This window comes from Cupressus sempervirens, chromosome 9 (assembly GCF_028749045.1).
Source record: "Cupressus sempervirens isolate cs-2001-9-10 chromosome 9, ASM2874904v1, whole genome shotgun sequence".
Lineage (NCBI taxonomy): Eukaryota > Viridiplantae > Streptophyta > Pinopsida > Cupressales > Cupressaceae > Cupressus > Cupressus sempervirens.
The window spans coordinates 212,637,007-212,659,602 of NC_143126.1; the positions used below are offsets into that span (position 1 = coordinate 212,637,007).

General features: G+C 37.9%; 1 protein-coding gene and 1 long non-coding RNA gene across 4 annotated transcripts in view; one reads left to right on the forward strand and one right to left on the reverse strand.

Annotated features, from left to right (window-relative positions):
• Nucleotides 1–22,596, forward strand: part of LOC149538263 (uncharacterized) — a 151,858-nt gene that overhangs the window by 21,314 nt on the left and 107,948 nt on the right. The gene's annotated exons all lie outside the window — the stretch shown is intronic.
• LOC149538264 (uncharacterized) overlaps nucleotides 14,674–22,596 on the reverse strand; it is a 57,579-nt gene continuing 49,656 nt past the window's right edge. Inside the window, exon 3 of the long non-coding RNA XR_016356022.1 lies at nucleotides 14,674–15,018. This is a non-coding gene — a long non-coding RNA (uncharacterized LOC149538264). The remainder of the gene's footprint in view (nucleotides 15,019–22,596) is intronic.

Genomic DNA, 22,596 nt, shown 5'->3' on the forward strand with positions numbered 1-22,596 from the left:
TTCCTTTGGCTAAGCCAGCATTGTTGAGACATCCTGATAGGGAAGTAAGACTTGCAGTTGTGCAATGTATTATTCAGGTTATGAGGATAACTGCACCCTATGATCCATACAGCAGGGAAGTGATGAAAGAGGTATTCCAGTTGATTGTAGAAAGCTTTAAAAAATTGTGTAACATCCATACTCCATCCTTTAGTAAGGCAGTCAATATTTTAGAAATAGTAGCAAAACTTCGTGCTTGTGTGATTATGTTGGATCTCGGGTGTGAAGACCTGATTCATGATATGTTCCATCAGTTCATGATTGCTATTAAAGGGGACCTCAAGAGAGATGTTCTATCCTTTATGCAGTCCATTATGTCCTTGATAATTGAAGAGAGTGATGATGATTCACAAAATTTCCTTTCTACCATATTGGCTGAACTGAAACAAACACATGTCACTTCTTTTGATGCCTATAGGTTGGTTGGCAGTATTGGCAAACAATGTGAACAGAAATTGAAATCATTCTTAGCAAGGTACAAGTTTGTAGAAGAAAGGGAAGAAAATTTGTTTCAGCCTATAATGAGGGATGAAAAGAAAGACAAAACTAAGTCATCTGGGCAGCTTAATGGGGATGAAGTTGATGGTATTGTGTAGGACCACAAGGCTGAAAAAGACACAACCATGGATTAGATACCTGGGAATTCAAAGGAGTCTCTATGAATTTATGACATCATGTTCGTTGGTTGATGACTATAAGATTGATGAATCATCTTTTGGAGCAGCTAAATGTGTAGCAACACCTGATTATAATTGTTCTTATGATGATAATACCTTCAACCAACATAATTCTGATTGGTTAGAACAGAGTAACTCAATTTTTGAGATGGGTGCTACTTGGATTCTGGAGAATCCCTTATTCGAGTTTGAGGATGGAATAGCTTTTGATGTTGATCAACAGTCGCTGATTGATATTGATTGCAACTAGGTGGTGACTGATTTATTACATTTGATGGAGGGACATGATGCTAATTTTGCTAACAGGGCCAAGAGGCATATAAGGAGAGAGGACCATGCTGATGGGTATTCATTGATTGACTATTCTGATCATGTATCTAGTACCTACCATTACTCTACTGTCACAAATGTCGAGCATAATGTGGGTACTTGGTTTGTTACACTTCCCTTCATGGAGGAAGCCATATCTAGCTTGCTTCTTCAATACAATTATAGATTCAGCATACCTATTAGACGATTAGTATGGTGGTAGTTTGATATTTTGGGCATTCCACTATTTTTTGGTATGGAACGACATGATATTCCAGGTAGATGGGGAGGGGGATTTTTTTTTTGTTTCTGGGACCCAAGAGGATTGGCCACATGGTTAGTATTGTTTCAAGGAGTTGGTTGGCGTGATGTTGAGTTCCCATCCCTATTTGACTCTAGCAGTCCTTGTGATCTCGGTTGGAGTAAAGCCCTCACTTGGATTCAAATTTGTCTCATATGATAGCAGCACATGGCTGGTTGAGATGATAGATTATGCATATGTAGTAATACAGGATCTTGGTATTAGCTTGATTGGTGCACCGCGGGTTTGGGATCCAGGTATTGATCATATGTATATGTGGCTTGTTGAGGACTTTGTTGTAGTTCTACTGAGTTTAAGGTTGGATGCAGTGATGATCAAAGTTGTACAGTTTATAGGTGTCGCATCACTTCATAGATTTTTATGGGATCCAGGGATCTGGTTAATGGATGGATTGCAGAGTGACACTTTATTTTGCAGTATGACCGGATATGTTTTCAGATTGGACTGCAAAGCTACCTGCAGATTTGTATGGGATCCTGGTACTGATTGCTTGAGGACAAGCAATTTCAAGGAGGGGAGATTTGTAATGTCCCCTTTTTGGGACATTAGAAATATTAAAGGACACATCTGTATGATATTAAAATTGATTATGAAAGCGTGGACTTTTATTATAATAGGTCAATTTAATATTCAAAGTGGGATAAAGAGGACAAGGAAAGATAAGACCAAAAGCCAAAGAGAAGTTGAAGAGTGTCAGCCGATTGGATGGTTTCGGCGGTGATTCTGTAACCGACGGGGTGATGTCTGGCGGTGTTTTGTATTCTATAGCCGACGGCGTGATGTCCGACGGTGTTTTTGTATTCTGTAGCCGACGGGGTGATGTCCGGCGGTGTTTTTGTATTCTGTAGCCGACGGGGTGATGTCCGGCGGTGTTTCTGTATTCTGTAGCCGACGTCGGTAAATAGTTTGTAGCGGATAGAATATTTGTGGCCAACGGACTCCTTCGGGAAGGTTCGGCGGTAGTATTTATATCCCGTCGGGGATCATTGTAATGCATCTTGTGATATGATATGCTCTGTATGTAATGTCTGGCATATGCGAATATAATTCTGCTGTTCATGTTCATTGTCTGTATGCGTTGATTTCTTTACCAGTACGGTAAACATTTGGCGCCGTTGCCTTATGAATCTGGAAGGTGGGAGGAATGAAGATTAATGACAAATCAGCTTAACAAGGATCGAAATAAGGCGAAGGGAAAAGATGGAATCCGTACTGCGCAAGAGAATTTAATTCTAGCACAGCAAGCCGAACGTCGACAAAGATTTCAGAAGATTGCCGACGGACACCGGAACGCGAAAGAATTGTTGGAGGAGACTTGGCAGCGAGTGGAATTGGTGGGAGAAGCACGGGAGGAGTTCTTGAACTTGTGTTCGCCAAGGGAAGAAAACTTTGACGGAAGAGCATCAACTTGCACGGCTTGCAGTGCCGACGGAGCACAAGTGTGGAGTGATCTCTTCGTCTAGGATAGACTTCCGCGGGAAACAATTTCTGAGGATCCTTTTTCTTCACCAAGGTTCGCAGCTGTCGACACCTCCGGTGCGGAAGTGCAGACCGCCGGTGTGGGAGTTCAGACTGCCGATGTGGGAGTGCCGATTGCCGGTGTAGGAGTGCAGACCTCCAGTGTTGTGATGGCGGGACCCAGAGAGAAGCTGCCGAAATTTGAAGGCAATGGTACAGCCGACCCCATTCGACATTGTAAGACGTGAGACGATCTGGCAAGCAAATGGAATCACAGATGCCGACGAATGGGTCAGGCAATTTCCGGCAACCCTACGGGGTGTTGCGATTGATTGGTTTTCAGATATGGATCTGCAAAAGCTGGATACCTGGGATAAGCTTAAAAAGGAGTTCCTGGCGGAATTTAAACTCTTACGGGACGATAATGAAATCGTAGCAGAGATTTTCAATACTAAACAGGGGAAGCACGAAACTGTCCGCGTCTACGCCAGGAGATTAAAAGACTTAATAAACAAAATGGAAAGCGAGCCGGCGGACGGATTGCAGAAAAGGTGGTTTGTGGACGGCCTACGCTCGCAGTTGCAGAGGAAAATGAAAAGTGTGCCATCATTGTCATATGTGGATGCTTATAACAGAGCACTGGACCTTGAAAGTGCGCACAAGACAAAGAAGAAGAAAACTAGCTCCTCTGACTCTGATGACGACAAATCTGTTGGAGATGATAGCAACGCCGACGAAGGTAGTAGCAAAAAAGTTCGTGCCTTATAGAAGGATATGGGTTGAATGATGGAGTTTAAAAATATGCAGAAAGAGCCAAAAGGTAGTGAACTGTGGTGCACGGAATGTAAGACCAATGGTCATACTAAAGGATCGTGTCCGAAGAACCAATTCTGTGACATCTGTCAGATCATGGGACATTCAACAAAGGAGTGCCCCTTTAACATGAAGACAAGAGGATCTCCGCAGGTGTTTCTCACACAGGAGGCTTCCTCGTCGGGTAGTAGCGAAAACACGAATACCGCCGGTGCTACATCTGGAGGATAGAGGAATAATAGCAGAGGGCAAAATAACAACAATACAAATAATAACAATAATAATGGGAGCCGAAGTCGAACTCAGTATGATGCAAATGGATGGCCGATCGTTCAATGCCGAGCATGTAATTTGTGGGGTCATTTTGCGCGGGATTGTACAGCGGCAAATACATCGAAATTATTATGCAGATGGTGCGGACCCGGTGATCACGAAGATTCCAAGTGTCCAAAGGCTAAAGTAAACTTGATCACTGTTGACACGGATGTAGAGGAGGTTCTGGCAATTACACGGAGGCAAGCGGAGGAAATTTTTTTTTGGGGGAAATGCAGGCAAAAATTGGAAAGGCATCGTCGGCGGGGACATCTCAGTTGAAGGACATCATCGGCACCTTGGCAAGGAACTTCGCAGAACAAAACATTGTACGACAGATCTTACAAATGGAGATACCGGTCAAGATAAGTGACCTCCTTCTCACAATGCCCCAATTACGGACGGCCATTCTGAATCATACACCGTTTCCAAAAGCACCAGAGGACACAGGAAGGGATAGTAAGAAAGTGATGACAACAGACCCAATGCTGCTGGCACTCACCTCCGGACGGCATCCGGCGGTCGTCAAGATGGGGATTTTGGGAAATGTTTTGACAGACACAATTGTTGACGGAGGGTCTGGCGTGAATGTGTTGCCGGAGGATACTTGGAAGAAGTTGGGAAAGTCGACATTGTGGCCACCTGCATTTCAGTTGCTCGCGGCAGACCAACATGGAATCAAACCGTTGGGAATATTGAAAGCGCAACCGGTAACAATTGGTACGCAACCATTTTTATTGGATTTTGTGGTCATTCCATTAAAAAGAAAAGGATATGATGCTATTCTGGGACGGGATTGATTGGTGCAAGCAAAAGTAAAACATGATTGGAAACGAAATACCCTATCAATGGAGCGTGGAAGCAAAAGATTCACAGTTGACCTGCATACACAAATGGTCGGTAAGGAGGCAGCATCGTCAGATTCAGAGAGTGATGGCAAAAGTGACGACGAAGCAAAGAGGAGAATGGAACCAGACGAAGAGGGAGTATTGAGACTTGATGGAGGATCGAATGACGACGACCTGGACTTGGTGAATGGCCTGTTCCACTGGCAAATAGAAGACTACGAACTGTTTCCAAGTTGCAATATGTTAACGGTCGACGAATGTGACAAAACACAGGAAAATGAATGTCCGGAGGAATGCAGGGAAGCAGAAGAAGGAAAAGCTGCCATGGTTGAAGCTTAGGGGAAGAACATATAGTTTGAACACAGAAAAACGAAAAATTCCACTGTCCGGTACATGGTGAATGGACTGCGTGGAAAGAAAAGGTTACACCGCAGCATAAAATTAGTGGAAGGGCACCGACAGCAAGGAAATAATCCAGTTGTGCGACGACCGTAGGCACAGTGGGCGACGGAGGTGGCTCAGAACAAACGTAAGGCATACAACGGTCAGAATGAAATCAAAGTGGAAAAGTTTAAGGGCAGATGGGTTGGACCATATCAGATTCGGAAGGTTGGCGACAATGGAGCGATCAGATTATCAATTTTGGATGGGCAGAAGGTACCTCCGGTAGTCAACGGATCCAAATTTAAAATATATGGTGCCAGGAAGACTCCGTCGCTGTCACAGGATGGCCAGCTGACTCCGTCGTCGTTGCAGAATGGCGGCGCCTAGAGGCAAAATTGAGGTACCTCTGTACTTTTGTTTTTAAAAAAATAAAAATAAAAAAATAAAATTGAAAAAGAAAAAAAGAAAAAAGAAAAGAAAAAGAAGTAAGACAGGCCTCGTGGGTAGCCTGTCCGCGGGTGAAGAAAGGGCCTGCGGGCAGTCTGTCCGCGGGTGAAAAAAGGCCTTGTGGGCAGCCTGTCCGCGGGTGTAGAAAGGCCCCGCGGGTAGTCTGTCCGTGGGTGAAAAAAAGGCCCCGCGGGCAGTCTGTCCGCAGGTGTAAAAAGAAGCAAAGGCCATAAGAGAAAAGCCCCACGGGTGGAATAAAGCGACTCTCGCGGGCAGAAAATTATAAATGCTTCCGGACAGAAAACTATAACTTCTTTCTTTCCGCGGGGGATGCTTACAACAGCGACTTAAAAGTCTGTTAGCAGGGTCTCACAGTAGTCCGCGGGGCTGTAAAGACAAACAGCAAGAGCTTTTTCCTGCCGGCGTGGTGGAGGAGAATTTGGCGCTTCCCTGCAAATTGCATGTCAACAAAGGGTTTCGAGAGATCTTCCAATTTGCCGTGCCTCCACTTCCTCACGTGATGCTAAGGGATTTTGAGGCAGCCATTGCAATGACTTGATCCGTGAACCAGAGCATGCGGAGCAAAATGTTATTTTAAGCTACGAGTCTATTACCGCAATTAAGAATTTTGAGGTGGAGAATATTTGATTTCAGAGTTCATATTGAGGCGTTCTTGAAGAACGGAATTTGGAATTTGGCGTGTTGTAGAGCTCAAGCCAGTAGCCTAAAAAAAAAAGGAAAAAAAAACGACCACAGAATCAAGTTGTTCAGAATGAGTGACAGATAATGCCAAAGGGAAGGGGAAGCATCAGTGGTTGTCCTGGGGCGCTGCCCCTCGATCCCGCCGGGGGCGTTGCCCCTTGGACCCCCAGTCGTGGGAGTCTGACCAGTTCAAAAGAGTTGTAAGTTGCTGCAGGCATGGACTGTTTGTGTACCGAGGCACTGGGAGTAGGTGTTGGCCGGGAGGTTGTCTTGGTGGATGCATAGAGAGCTCGGGAGGAGCTAATCATTCAGTTGGAGGCAGTGCAACGACACTTAGCTCAGTGGACCCAGTGTTGGAAGCAAAGAAAGCAGCACAGGTGGCTATCAAGGTCAGCTTCATCAAGGAGGCAGTGTTGTGTTAGCAGAGGCTACAGGGACGGGACGAAGGTGACAGTGATGTGTCAGAAGCAAATTTCTCTTGTTGTAGTTACTCTGATAATATATTTTGTTTGTTAATTTGTCTCAGATATTTTGTAATTGTCGTTCGGAGACGACTTTTCTTTTTGGGGGGGATGGTGTCAGCCGATTGGATGGTTCCGGCGGTGTTTTTGTAGCCGACGGGGTGATGTCCGGCGGTGTTTCTGTATTCTGTAGCCGACGTTGTCGGTAAATAGTTTGTAGCGGATAGAATATTTGTGGCCGACGGACTCCTTCGGGAAGGTTCAGTGGTAGTATTTATATCCCGTCTGGGATCATCATAATGCATCTTGTGATATGATATGCTCTGTATGTAATGTTTGGCATATGCGAATATAATTCTGTTGTTCGTGTTCATTGTTTGTATGTGTTGATTTCTTTACTAGTACGGTAAACAAAGAGTCATGGGGAATAAGATAAAAGCGAGAGGGGAGTTGAAGAGTCTTAGTTTGTGTATTAAAAAGAGAAAGAGGCTCATTCTCAGGGATGCTTGGATTTATTATTCCAGATTTCAGTTCTCTATTGTGAGAGTATTTGGAAAGCTTTAGATTTCAGCTAGTATGAGGACATAGCCCCTCATGTTGGTAGATAGTGGATGCAAACACATTGTCCGAGAGACATAATTTAGGTGTTTCATATGCGCTTACAAGTTCTTATTCTAGTATTCCAATTTGACTATTAAACTATATTTAAGATTGGATTCATTAGTGCTGGTTATTGTATTGTTGTTGTATAATGCAATAACGTTGTTTTAAGAAATTGTATGTGAGTTAACTAGTTTTATGTTGTTGGTTTGTAATGCATTTTATATGTTTGAATTCCTGAATATATGTGGGCAAGAATGAATTATTATCTTGTGGAGAATCTTCTGGATTGTTCTATTGTATTACATTTGCCTATGTTTGAGCTTTGAATATTATATTCAAGAAGAAGCTGGTTAAACATCTGTTGGGATTTGTACTGCTTTCGATTGTGTTCGTATTATATCTGCAATATTCAGCCCTGAATATACGGTTTACAAGGAAAAACGAGTAAATATCTGGTTAGGGATATTTCAACAGTGTTGGTTTGCCAAGAGCTTTCGACATTTCTTTAGGAAGTACATTGACTTTCGAATCTCCATCCACAATAGTATTAGTGAGTTTATGGCCCATAATTCCCATCTCCACTATGATAGGGGTCCTTCCTATCCCTACCGTGAACAACATTGGATCTAGGGTTGGCGGTTCCCTTCATGGTGTACTTCTAATATCTTTTTCCATGACCTTGTCTTTTGCTTCGGCTCGTATTATTTCCTTTTGTACCAAAAATTGCTACACTTAGTTGGGGTAATGTTTATATCAAGTTCGCCTCCCTTATAGGTAGAGTGGCCTACAACATCTACTTTATTATATTTGCCTTTGATGTCGAGCATACAAAGGTACTTGTTGTCTCTTAGTATTGTCTTTGTTTCTCTTTTAGTGTCATTCATGCCTCTGTAATCTTTCCTTTTTGGTCAGGGGATTTGGGCATGAAGCCTTATTTTCTTGTGGTCTAGTAATGGCCATTATTTCCTTCTCTGATTTTACTAATTCCAACATGTTCACTCCTTTCTTCTTCGAGCAATCAACATCTTTGTGGTTCCCTGATCCATACCACCAACACAACATGCTTTTGCCACTTTGTTGGTTTTGGCATTCACAGACAAAGTGTCCCCATTCATTGCATCTTCTACATTGTATCATTGGGCGGCCTTTCGCATCATACTGGAGACAATTCCATGTCATGTTATTATTGCTTCCATTTCTATTATTCCAATAACCTCTTCGAGAGGCATTATTAATCATGGTTCTTGGTGGCCTAGTAGGTGGGGTGGCCTATTTTGTGGTTAGGAGTACCTATCTCACTTTTAAGTTGTGAGAGAGTGTCCGATAACCTGATAGATGTCGTAGAATGACTTTTTCGGATAGTTAGCTCTTGTGTGCCCTTCATTCTAGCATTTGGTAGTTCATATATTTTTTTCCTTGGCTTCATTTTCCCCCTTCATCTCCTTCATCATTTGCATCATATTCTTGTGGAGTGATTGGATTGCTCGAGACTCTCTCTCACTATCCTTGTTGCTACTGCCATCACTCATTCTCTTTTTGTTCCTTGACATTTTGTTTTCACTTTTGATGTCCATTGCTCGATCACATGCCTCCTTATATGTGGAGGGGTGTACCACCTTCATTTTTCTTCGGATGGAGGGAGTTGATCCTTTTATGAACCACCTTTTTTTCAATTCATGTGCTAGATTATTTTCCAACTTACCAATTAGCTCCTTCAATCTTTGATGGTATAACTGAACATTTTCATTTTTGCCTTGATGTGTGTTATATATCTCTACTACTACTTCGTCATCATCCCACAATAATTTGAATTCCACATCAAAGGCTTTCCTCAAGTTGTTCCATGTTGCCTTCTGGTGGCTGGAAGGTGTTATACTAGTTGATGATTATGCCTTATAGGGTGGCTGAGAAAGATTTTAACTAGTAATCCTCATCTTCTTGTCCAGTCGCATCCCAAATAGTCACACATGTTTTACAATGTCGTGTTGGGCCTTTCAATCCTTCATCCATAAATTTGGGGAGTCTTCAATTGTCTAGTGTCTTCGGCATTCTTCTTCCCCAACCTTTTGTGTTTTGGGAATTTGTTGCTCCTTTCCCTCCTGGTACTTCTCTTATGTCGTTAGGATACAAGAGTTCCCCTCCTCCACTTCCTTGTGGTATACTGTGGTGGTATTGATATTCCTACCTTCCAAGGGTCTCTAGCTTTGTTCGCCCTATTCTTCATCAGATATGGCCAATTGCCTTGTCCTACGTATAATACCTTCAAATAAATTGTCTACCTCTCCTTCCAAACTTCTTTTTGCATTACTGGTTTCCAAATGCCTAGAGTCCTTTGTTTCTTCTGCGTTGTACCAAATATTGATCCCTCCTCAATACCAAATGGTGTTGCCATGTGGCAACCCTTCCTTTTCGTGCTCACTAGGTAGGTGAGTACTATGATCTTGTTGAGTGAGGTTTTGCAATCTTCATCACCTTTCTATTTGTTGTTGTACGTGTAAGGAGTGTCATACTTCAGCCTCGCTTTCCTCCAGGTGTGTTTCCTTGTGACATCTCCTATCCTTGTTTAGTAGGAGGGGCATTAATTTTTGGGGTTAGGGTTCGTTTGATGGTTACTTGTGTCCCTAGGTTCTTCCTCTCTATAGTTAAAATCATTGCAATACTTACTGCCTTCTTTGTTCTCTTTGGTTAGCCTCTCTTTCTTCCTCTACCTCTACTAGCCTTTGTGCTAACAACCTTTGAAGACTCCCTAGGAGATTAGACACTGTTTCATTCACTATGAGTTTGACCCGTACGTACTAGTGGGGAGAGCTCTCTACTTTGCCTCCCACTATATGTACTAGTCTACAACCACATCCCACGCCTAAACGAGGTCTTGTGTAATTGATCCTCCCTAGTAACTTTCTCCAATGTCACTATTTGTTATGACTACTTGTTGGTCAAAAGTTCACCCCATTATGCTTCTATCTTTCCATCTGTCAAGTTAGAGCTCAGGTTCGTACTAGGAAATGATACCATAAATGTCATGTGCCAATTGTGGAAGTGTTGACCCACTAGATATGGAAATGTTTATATGCCAAATATGGAAGTGTTTACATGCCAAATATGGATTGCACAGGATTGCAAAATACTAGAGATAGATGAATTACAACAGTAGCATGGATTATCGTAGAATTACATTACACCATAAATGACAAATAATTTATCTTTCATAGCATAATCGTTCCCATATTTACCATACCTTCCACTTGTTCCCAACTCCATACAAATAGATTCGACATAATTGGTTAAATCTCCAACCGTCACCAATTGATGACACAACTGACACGCCTTTGGAAGTGTAATGTCCTCATTTCCATGATTGATTTTTAAATAATAATAAGAGATAATATAAGATTAAAAAAGAAAAATGAATAAATAAATAATTAGATATAATCAATTATTAATGCTTAATAAAAGATAATTAAATATTATTATTAATAATAATATAGTTTATTAATTTTATAATAAAAGAGCATAATTATACTAATATATATAAACAAATAATAATTTTAAAATATAAAGGCTAATGATAGAGCAAATAATATTTAAATATGAAATATTAGTATAATATTTTATCATATGATATTAAAATGTAACTTTTCATCAAGAGACGTATCTCTTCAATCCTCTTTCTTCATAATATTAAGAGGAGGAACCAAAAACATATAATACATAGAACTCCTTCAGGAGGGAACGGAGGAAAAGACATAGAAAGGAGGATAAATAAGAAGTTTGAGTCAAAGTTGCACAAGTGACATCAACCTGGACGAGGGAGCTTTAACGGGCAGGCAAAAGGAATTGGCGTTAATGTAGAACCATACCCAACATCCACGCTGTTACATCCCAATTTTTGACCTAGCTTAAAATATAGCCATTGAGGTTCACATGAATTCAGTTGGTAGTTTAATTTGATATAATCTGGCGAATTGGTAAGATAGTTGGTCGTTATGATTTTCAAGTGAAGATGACATGTTAGATGACCATTAGTCGCGAATTCATGGAATTAAGATGAAAGGTTAACTGATATGATTATTTATAATTTATAATTTAATTACAGAGAAATTCCTTGTAGGGAGCATGTCAAAGGGGTGGAAACATTGTCAGAAAAGAATTTGGCAGGGCATCACCATCACTGGCAGACGGGTAAAGGACCTAGCAATTTGAAACATGATACATCTGTGGAATTGCATGAGTTATTTAAATAAATAATTTAAATAAAATAATTGAGTTAAAATATAAAATGTATCTTAAGGACTTTAATTTTTAAAAGGATTTTAATTTATCCTTCTTTGTAGACATATATTTTATAAAATCACCTCTGAAATCATTATAATTTAATAATCAATTAAGTATAGTTGATTGTACATATAAGATTTTAAAAATGTTTGAATTTTAACAACATTTGAATTATTATTTTCGAGTTATATTCTTTTATGCCTTCCTTGTTTTTAATCAATTAAATAATTGGAAATTAGAATCCATTATAATCTTCCAACTTATGTTCTTGTTTTTAATTAATTTACTTTGAATTAATATTTGGAAACAAATGGTTACCATGGGAATGCGAATAGCTTCATTATATCTGTTGGGTAGCCGTAAGGTCGGCTCAAATTTATATTTGGGACCTTTAACGTGTATCAGCAGGAGAAAGAACCTTGTAATCGGCTTTCTTTTCCTTTTTATTTTCCCTCTTCCTTTTCGAATTCTTCATAGTAATCGAATTAAAGACTTGAGTAGTCTTGTAACGGCAGGAAGCCATAAGGACCCCTCCTTAAGTATGTATTCGCTGAGGGATAACGAACTTTCCTCCTTCTTGACTTTAATTTGCTACGGTGCCATAGTCTTAGAACTACATGTCTTTGACTCCATTCGTTTTGCAATTCAGAAGTTCTAACACCATTTTATCTGCTCCATACGTATAGTAATTAGAGTTCATATATCATTGCATCTAAGAATACAATCGGCTGTGCATTCAGAATTACTCATTAGTGAAATCAAAGAGATATGTCTCCACTTTCTCAAGCATTTGATACGTGGGAAACTTAAGGAGGAGATAAAGTCCAGTATTAGACAAATCAACCGCAGGGCAGACAGCTACATAAGGAAGTCATGCTCAAATTATTTTACATCTTTATTCCTTCTTTTGATATGACTGAGTCGGAATTCCTTTCTTAAGTTTCAATTTCATGATTTCCGATCATTGTGAAATAGTTTATCTTTCCCTTGCTTTAAAACACAAGTTAATATCACAAGATTGCCTAGGATTTCATAAATTCTGCAATATGAATATAGCCGTACAATGATATGGATTCAGTGATAATTTTTATAACAGTTTAATGTCAGGAGAGAGTAGAATAAATCTACAATTTGTCAATCATTTGAATGAATCTTTTCTTTTGTAACTCTACTTTAATCCTTCTAGAAAATATGTTATAGCATCTGATAACAGTAATGGAGCACCAATGATATCACCTGGCTAAAAGCCAGAATGAAGTAATGAAGGTACGATAAAGATAAATTTTTAGGCATCACGGAATCGCCGGTCTGATGACTTGATTAGGGTGATGAGATGTTGATGAATCTGGAAAAGAAAATTCAAGGATGATATCTTGATTCAAATAAGTAATAAAATAAATAACACTTCAGCTTATATATGTTCCATTCATGTTGTATGATTGTCATGGTGGTGTCAATTTTGTGATCATAAAATAATCATAGAATGTGAAATGATTGATGTATGAAATCTTCTTGAATAATTGTTAGAACCGTTTGCTTTGAGAATTTTGGATACCCGAGACTCACCTGGCTGTCTAGCCGATAAGTTGGGTGATGAGGTGTGAGAAAGGAATTGTCATTAATATGAACCATTATCAATTAATGACATTTTAATATTTACCATTTTAAATGAATTTAATCAATAGCTCATGCATATTCATATTAAGATGATCATCTCTTGCCAAGTCATATGGCGTGTTTATATCTTGAAGTTTAGTGGATGGTAAGATGTCCCCTATCGATTCCGGGTAGGGAGGGCCTTTCTCGCTAGAGATCGTGTGGGAAAATATCTGGTCCGAGGCTGGGTGGTAAAGCCCTGACAATGTTTCACCTCACTCAAGATGTCGGATATGAGTCAGACAGAAGTAAGCTACGCATTCGATCGTTTATCAGAAACAGGTATTATCATTCTTATTATGATGAGATAAGTAATTGGAAGGAAAAAGGAATCCGAAGCCCTATGTGATTGTATGACAGCTGGAACCTTAAATGATACAGTGGTAATGGAAGCCCTAGATTAAATTCATCGTCGCGAATGCCCTAAATTGAATTGCGTGGTCATGGAAGCCCTAAGTGGTAAAGCGGTTTCAGGAGCCCTAAATGAACCGATGGTAATTGATGCCCTAATTGGTAAAATGATATGTGATGCCCTAATTTAAATCATAGTGGTAATTAGTTGTAATCATCATATGATTTGAGATAGCGATTTTTAGATGATAGTCGAGTTGTGAAATTGTTATAGTATATTTGTGGACTAATCCGGGTGGTTGCAGAAGCATCCTTAGTTGATTTTCAATCTCAATTTTTCAAGGTATGTGATTTCAATTTCTGAAGTAATTTCATTTAATGATATTTCAAGTATTTAGTTAAGAAATTTTGTTTAACTGAATTTTAACAGTAAATCTTATTCACATGAACATGAATGATGTAACTGGCTTCCTATGAAATTGAAGTTATAATTGTATTCTATGCTTATGTTAGATGTTAATTTAGACCCGGGAAAACTGGATGTTACACACGCATCCTTCCTTTGGAACGAGTAATACAGAAAGATCTCGAATCCTCCATGAAAGACAAACTGAACATCTTATCCTATCAACCCCATTTAAAATAGAAGATTATCGGTGACCTCTATAATTATGGTATCAAATTTGAATCATATATATTGAGAAGAATTAGTAGTTGATGGGGGCAGGAGATAAGACATAAGAAAAGGACGAAACACATGTGAAAACAATATTAGTACAAATTGCAAACAAGAGTGGCCAGGAAGGACATGTTCAGATTTTAAGTGACCCATATCAGCAAAAGGAGGAGGCTGTAGGCATCGACATGCTAGAATGGAGAACATACATACCAAATTCTATGGAATAGAATTATTATACTCAAACAATACCTTGACGGGAAGATAACATATATAAGAAAGTTAAAGAATTTAAGCATCTATGGTGATTACTATTGTTCAATTTTCACACATGTTCAAATGGAGGAAAACATACATGCTTATTGCTTTCAAGTAATTCTCAGAAATACATTAAAGGAAAAGCATTTTATTCATACTGAAATAATATACAATGTTTGCATGATGGAATAAATCATGATAGAAATAAAATGCTGAAAGTAATTTTCTCCCACACATCTGACTGCGAGAGTAGTCCCTACGTGCTGATATACACCTATACTCTACTAAAATCAGTAACGTGAAAGAAGAGTAAAAGGACAAAAAGGTCATGGGCACCAGTCATTGCCTGTAATGACTGGTGAAATGGCATCCATCCGCATCCACCTTCTTGTTGTTCTAGATCTCTCCCTTTCCGTGCATCCAATCCCTGCATCCACAAAAGAAAATGGGTTAGATCCAATGGATCTAAGCAATGTTGATAGCTCACTTAATCTCACTTTCATCATCCTGCACGCTATTCATCTCAGTAAAATACAAGCATACATCAGTAGATAGAGAGATCAATCGCGAAAAATAAAAGTATTAAAGGGACAATTCATGTTGCTTTGAAACCTTTTACTTATTAAAATTGGTGAAAACAGGACAGGCGTAGCAGGTGGGATTGGTATGCATACAAATAACAACAAATAAAGTATTAAAGGGACAAACTATTTTAGTTTTTGAAAACCTTTTGCTTTAACAAGTATAAAAGCAATAAAAGTACAATCTACAATCAGCAATGACAGAAGTAAGATAATACTCATTAGTATGAGTGAAGATAAAACTTACAAGAAGTCCAGTAAAGGCACAATGTCCAGATACAGACAAATATGGCAAGTATTACAACTTTCAACATTCAACAACCCTCATAAAATCACAATCTACAATCATTCAAACAGGCAGAACCCAACATGGATGAAGTACAGCTACATTCCAACAGGTAAATGATGTAAAAGAATAGTACTACTGTGGTATCTATTTCATTACAGCAAGAATATAACAAAACATTAAAGGGACATGTATTTCATTGCAGGACACCTTTTGTTTCATTTCCATCAGCTACAATAATGTTATGAATACAAATCAGTAACATGCTAAAGAACAGAGGAAACTAAACATATGTCTTCTATATTATTGAAGTATAATGAAACAGAGCATAGCTATGAGTGTTACAATACAATAATAAGATCACAAAAGCACTCCAAGTAATGCATGCTACAGATTCAAGGGACAAATATTTAATAACTTGCAACAGAAGGATGCCATAGTAACAACAAAGATGCCTTGTTTCCACATTGAAAGACAGCGGTCATGTATGTGCATGGAAATGATTCGAGATAGTCATTGTAATAGTGACAAATCAGCATAACATTAAATGAACATTGCAGGGTAGATATCAGAAGCAAGAACCAATAATAGAGAAATCTGAGATGAATTTCAAACGTCCAAACAAGCAAGGAGGAAGAACGTAGTATGGAACAGCAAGATAATAGATACATCTTCAAACAATAAAAGATAACCAGCTGGAGTCGTTTTTTGTTCATATCCATAAGGTAAAACCACATTTTTCTTAGCTTCAAACAAAAGGTCAGTCTCCAAGCGTCTCATATTCAGCCTGCTGGAACAAACCCATGACCAAAAGAAAAGGAGGAAATAGATGATTTCATAGCAAATCCAAATTGCAGTCAAGATCCAAACTCATAAAATGGCACCCAGATTTTATATGCAGCAAAAGGAACCAAGAGAAAAACTCACGGATATTACAACTTGCAGCAGAAATCCTCACAAAAATATGGCATAGATCTGAGGTAAACATGGCATCCATATGCATAATAACTTCCAGCAAGGACAAAAGTTGAGAGAATGGTAAGTGAGAGCAAAACAAGAAGAAGCCTTCATTTAAAACCACAGATCTGAGGTGGTATTACAAATATTCTTCCAGACTAAAACCTGTATGGAGAAAAATGAAGGATAGCAGTTATTTTATAGCATAAATAAACCCTCATGGTGTCTTCAAAGAAATTTTTTTTACCATAGTAAGCTCATAGAAAGTAAAACCCAGCTGTCAAAGGAAAATAAACAAAGTTACTTACAGCAAAAAATCTCTTATTTCCAGCATGCTATCAGAGCCCGCGGCCACAGAGAAGTAGAAGAGCTTCATGGCATTCAAAGCCCAGCGAAGGAGAGAAAACCCACAAAAGGAAAAACGTTTTCAGCTTTTAACAATGCCAAATGAACAATCGGCATCTAGAAAAACCTCCATACCATGAACACGTGAAATGAGTTTAATGGCGTCCAAGGAAAAACCTAGCGAAGGAGTCAACGGCCAATAAACCCAGCAAGAAAGTCTGAGAAAGTCCTCCAGGCGTCTAGCAACAACAGGATACATCAAAAAATGGCGTCCAACAACATAAAATTGCAAGGTCTGAGCTTTGGATGGCTAGGGTTTCATTTTTACCCTGCCGTGTTTTACCTTCAGCATTCACATAAGTTTCAAAAATGACAAAATAAGACTCATGACTGCCCTTTATCAATTCCTCAAATGTTTTGAATAAAATTTCGGGTTTGTGGCATGGTGAGGAATTCCTTTTTTAATTTATTAATATAGACTTATCACATAATGTCTATTACTATTAAATTGTATTGCATTAACATGCATATTGTAATATTATTATTTTTTAGTTGATAATTTCTAATCAACTAAAAGATAATAATAATTTTTGAGTGCAATTTAATAATAATGCCAAATAAAAAGGGAAAACTCACTCTTGACTTTCACTTTTTATTTTTTTTAATTGCATAGCTTTAAAATTGTAAGTATTATTTTATAATTGATATTCTATAAAGCAATTATTTAATAATAACATTCATGCAATTAAAAATATTAATAATAATAAGTCAAGAATAAAAAATGAGTTAAAGAGGGTTGCATTATAAAATCAAGTTCAACTAAGAGTATCAAGCAGTTAAAGGGGAGTTGATATTTTTAATGCCAAATTTGAAGGGGCAGTCTCAGTTGATATTTTTAGAGGCCCAGTGCAGATTGAGGAGTTTAGAGTGCATTATGGAGTGATTTGTGGCAGTTTGGGGGTTTTTTTTAGACTTTTCTTATGCATGGATGGTAGAAGCTCAGTTAGAGATATTTGGAGCATATTTTTGGAGTTTTTAGAGGTTCTTGACAAGGAGTTAACTCATTATTTCGACCCAGATTTCCTATTTTGAGGCAGTTGGTATTGTTGTTATATACTCCTCTTATTTTTGAGGAAGAGGTTCAGATTTTGAGAGAAGAAGGATGCTTATGTGATTTTGTCCTTAGTATCTTTTTCTTCATTATTCTAAGCTATTATGCAGATGTATTGTTTTTTGGGCCTTTGATTGGAATAAAGGTTTTCATTGGAACCAGTTTTGGAGTGAAAGATTTCGTTGTATGTTTCAAGGTGATTGACGTTATTCAAATTGTGTTTTTATTGATAGACCTTTTTGAATTATGTTTTATCTTGCATCTAATAGCGGTTTCATAGGTTTTGAGTTGTGTTTCCATTATTGATATATTCGATTGTGATTAATTTCCTTTCATATATTTTCAAGTTCATAAACCTTCTCCTAAATTATTGATATGAATTAGCAAATCTTCAAGCAGGGGTTTTGTGATTATCTATCAAAAACTTTCATTGTGTCTCAGGTATAATAGTACTTTTTGTTATCAATCTTGGTGTATCACCTTATTTTAATCTTTTAAGCTTTTTGTGTTCAAGGTTGTCTTTTTACCCTTTTCCATATAAGTTTTTCACGTCTCCATTAGTACAAGTAAGGTATCAGATATATCATATAGGAATCGGCCTAGAATCCAGAGGTTCAACCAGGTCATAGGTTACCCACTACTTCTGGTTGATCCAATGTTTCTCCAAAATCGCTGCGAGTTTTAGGACTTAAAGCAAATCAGGGTGCAGATTTGGGTGATAACAATTACCATTTGAGAGAATGAAGGAGTACATGCCTTACGTCATTACTATTCTTTAGTCAATAGTAGGAGCCTGGAGGTGGGGATATATCATTAGTAAGGAGTGTCCTCTATTGAGGGAATGATCTGAATATGTATGAGTATCAAACACAAAATATAATAGACGACATTCACGTTATTGGACAGTGGTGAACAAACAAGTATCAATCTGAAGTTGCACGTGAAGATTATAGTTTCAAAATAATATATACTTATATACGTTCATGTAAGTATATCAATGGGGTGACATCATTAAATTACGTTACTATAATTTATTGGTGCCATTTCATTTTTATATTTATATGTACGTATGTAAATATTTATTATAATAATATGATGAAGATGAATTAAAAATCCCTTGAGGTATGTTTTATATTGTAATTTAAATTATTTTATGTTGTCTTAGATTATTCATGCAGTTCCCAAAAATGCATCCTGTGATCAAGTTGTTACATCCTTTCGAAAGAAGTTTAAGGTCATACCTATTGATCTTGATGATTGAACTAAGCGAACATCCCATTCCGATGATCCTGTTTAGCAATGTTTCCCCCCTTCTTCATCTTCTCTTACAATCACCCATGAAAACACTTCTGCCATAATAATAATTCTATAATAATTCATTAAAACATAATAATCGTTATTATAAATCAAGCAACTGCTAATCATCTAATAACAGTTAATGGTTAACGACCATCTTCATTAACAGTTAATACAATGTATATAAATAACTACCTATTTCATATTATCATGAAGGGATAATCCATTAAATCCAATGGTTATGAACAAATTCAAAATTAGGTCAAAATTTTGGGATGTAACAATATCGGTCTCCATATTGGTAGTGCAATGTTGTGTCCTCAACTTCTATTTTTAATGATCTTACAGTGTTCAGTGTGTCAACATGAGTTCGAAACTTCAAAGTGAGTAGAGTTAGGGGTTTGAGGCCTTTTTATATGTAGTACTTTACAAGGTCCTCATTGCAGACACTTTGCTTGCATATGAACCAATAACTGGCCTTCACAACCATTTTCTGACAATGTTCACTTTATTTTCCATATGCCTTGAGGCCAAGCTCCTCATACACCTTGGTGACACATTTTTAATTCTTTTTGTAATGTCTCTTTTGTACAATTTGTGCACCCGGTACAAGGGGGTTTTTGTGTGCACAAAGATCTAGTGGTATCCTCTTTAGATCCTTGTATCTCCAAGCAAAGGTGTCATATTCCATGAAAAATATTGAATGAAGCTTCCTTCAGTATAGGTTGTCAATTATCATTGACCAAGATGACCTCCAAATTGTCTTTGTTGCCTATATTTATCTTCTTCACAATCAGTTCTTTGTACTTTACTACCTTGTCTCTTTTGAAATGATGAGTAGCCAAATCATTGACTTGTGCCACTCCTTTCTTGTATTCTTCATACTTCAGGAGAAATGTAGCACTCTTACACTTTGGTCAACTTCCCCGATCTCCTTGATTTCTTGCCTATTGCATTTAGGGTGGAAGACTTCATAGTCTTCCATTTGCCAATGGAATAATCCATTCAGGGAGATTACTTCATCTTTGGAGCAGTCTTCTATTTTGAGTACCCCTTTGTCATTAAGTTCCATTGCTTATACCCATTCCCCATCTTCATTTATGACACGAAGGATGTCAGTTCTTCATTCATGATCTAATTCCTCAGGGCAATGATATACTTCTTCTCTTCACTCTCAATCAAGGGTGTATTCCACTTCCAATTGTGAGTTGTCTTGGCTGTGATCAACTCACCTCTACCAAGGAGCATATCCCATGCTTTCTTTTCCAATCAGATAATTGCAAAGTCCAAGAAAAAATGCCATGTGCCCATTGTTACCTTTTGTGCCATCAATGTCCCCAATGACTTAATGTTATGTTAGTTGGCACCTACTAGGTGTAAGGTTGGTGGATAGAGTGTTGGCTTCTCCAAGCACTTCTATGTTTCCCCTAGCAACACATTGGTTCTTGAGCCTCTGTTGAAGATGATGTTTGTCACATTTCTCCCTGTTATTTCCATCTCGACAATATTTGGTTTCTTTCCGATGCTCACCGTCAGTAGCATAGGGTCATCAACTTTGTTGTGCTGACTTTTCCATTGGTTCCCCTTGTGGCTTACATTGGTTTTGGTTGAGTGTGTTTTCACCAACTATATTGGAGATTGTCATTTTTAATTATGGTGTGGTTTTTAGGTGGTTTGTCACATTTATAAGTATTTGTAATGTCCCTTACTAGATATACGTGAATATTGGATCAATCACTTCACTCCCTCACACTAACTCATTCCAAACTTGCAATTAAACTATAAAATGTAGAATATGAACCATGCCACTCTGACACAATTATGGCCAATGATGTGCTGTAATGTCTGATATTAATAATATGTGGATGTTTATAATATGTTGATTTGATTATTTGACTCTATTGCTCCCAACGTACATGTCTGTCATAGATATTGGATTTGGTATATAATGATATGCCTTTATTATTATTCAATTGAATTTAGAAATTTTATATTATTTAATTCCTTATTGATATAATCTTACTGTTATGTGTATTCTCTAAATTTTTATTGATCTTTTATTCACTGGATAGAGCTTGTATTCTCCAGATTTTGATGCTTTGACTGGATATTGTAATGGATGTCATCAATTCTTTTCAAAGAAGAACCAGTGCTTTGTAATTCTCAGATGATAAGGAATTCGCTGTTGTATTGTCTTCATCGTATAATACTGATGTCTTTGTGATATGCTGTTGATAGTTATGTTGGATTTATATCTTTGCATAGATATCTTGAGCATTCACTGCAGTGTGACTTCCCAAATAATTAATCTTCAATCTGTCAACTGTGCTTGCATACTTCAGAATCTGTATGAACTTTGTTATCGTCTTAGTTACTTTATCACTATTTAATTATTGACATGGCTCCTTTCTTAGTGCTGCAGTAAACTTTTGTTTGGTATTTCGATGGTAACATATAAATCATGTTGCTTCATATATTCTTCATTATATATCATTCATTTCACACTCTATATATTCTTCCCACAGCTGGATATTGTTTATTTGATCACAAATACATGGTGGCTTTAATTATGTGATTCATAACTTATATTTCTTAGACTCTCGAATCTATCAGATTTTTATGGACTTCGATATAACTGTGCATCTCCTTCACACTTTTGACTTTTGACAGTAATGCCAATAATTCTATCACTATCAATGCCTACTGCTGCTTACAATCCATATATACAGATCAGGTAATATTATTATATTCTCAGATTGTATACACAAAATCCATAAGTGAGTAATTATGCACAAGGAACCACATGCTGTGTAATGTCCCTGTGTATGTGAATCCTCCATTCCGTATTATCTCTAATGGATGCCTGGGTCTTCATATATCTTACGTTGAGACTGGATGGTTCCTCTTCTCCCTTGATTGCTGTCTTTTTCTTCCATTGATTTGATGCTATCCATGGTGGTTGTTTGCTGTTTCCTTTTCCTTTGATGCCTGAATGCTATAAGAGTCCTTCTCCAGTCATGGTTCCCTTTGAGTTTCAATTTCCATATAAGACTGCCTTCTTCTTGTTTCCTTTGGTCTGATGCGGAAACTCTTCTTATATCTTTCTTGGTTGAATGAAGAGTTTTCCCCATATGAGACATGTCCCATGGAGGCCATATCATTTTGTTGAATAGTTTAATCCTCTTTCTTAATCGCATGTGATGAGGTTTGTGGCCATTATCATTGGGAGATTAAATGCTGGAGAGTATTGAAAATATTATTGTTTGTGGTCAAACTCTACGTGCAAAACATTCCTTTGATTGTATGTCTCTGCAACATTTCCAGAGCTTAAGCATTTCTTCTGAAAATCGCAAGCGGCTTGTAACATGGTCATTTTCATTTATGAGATATAAGCATGTCTTTTAAATGGATTTGACTCTCAAGTCTACC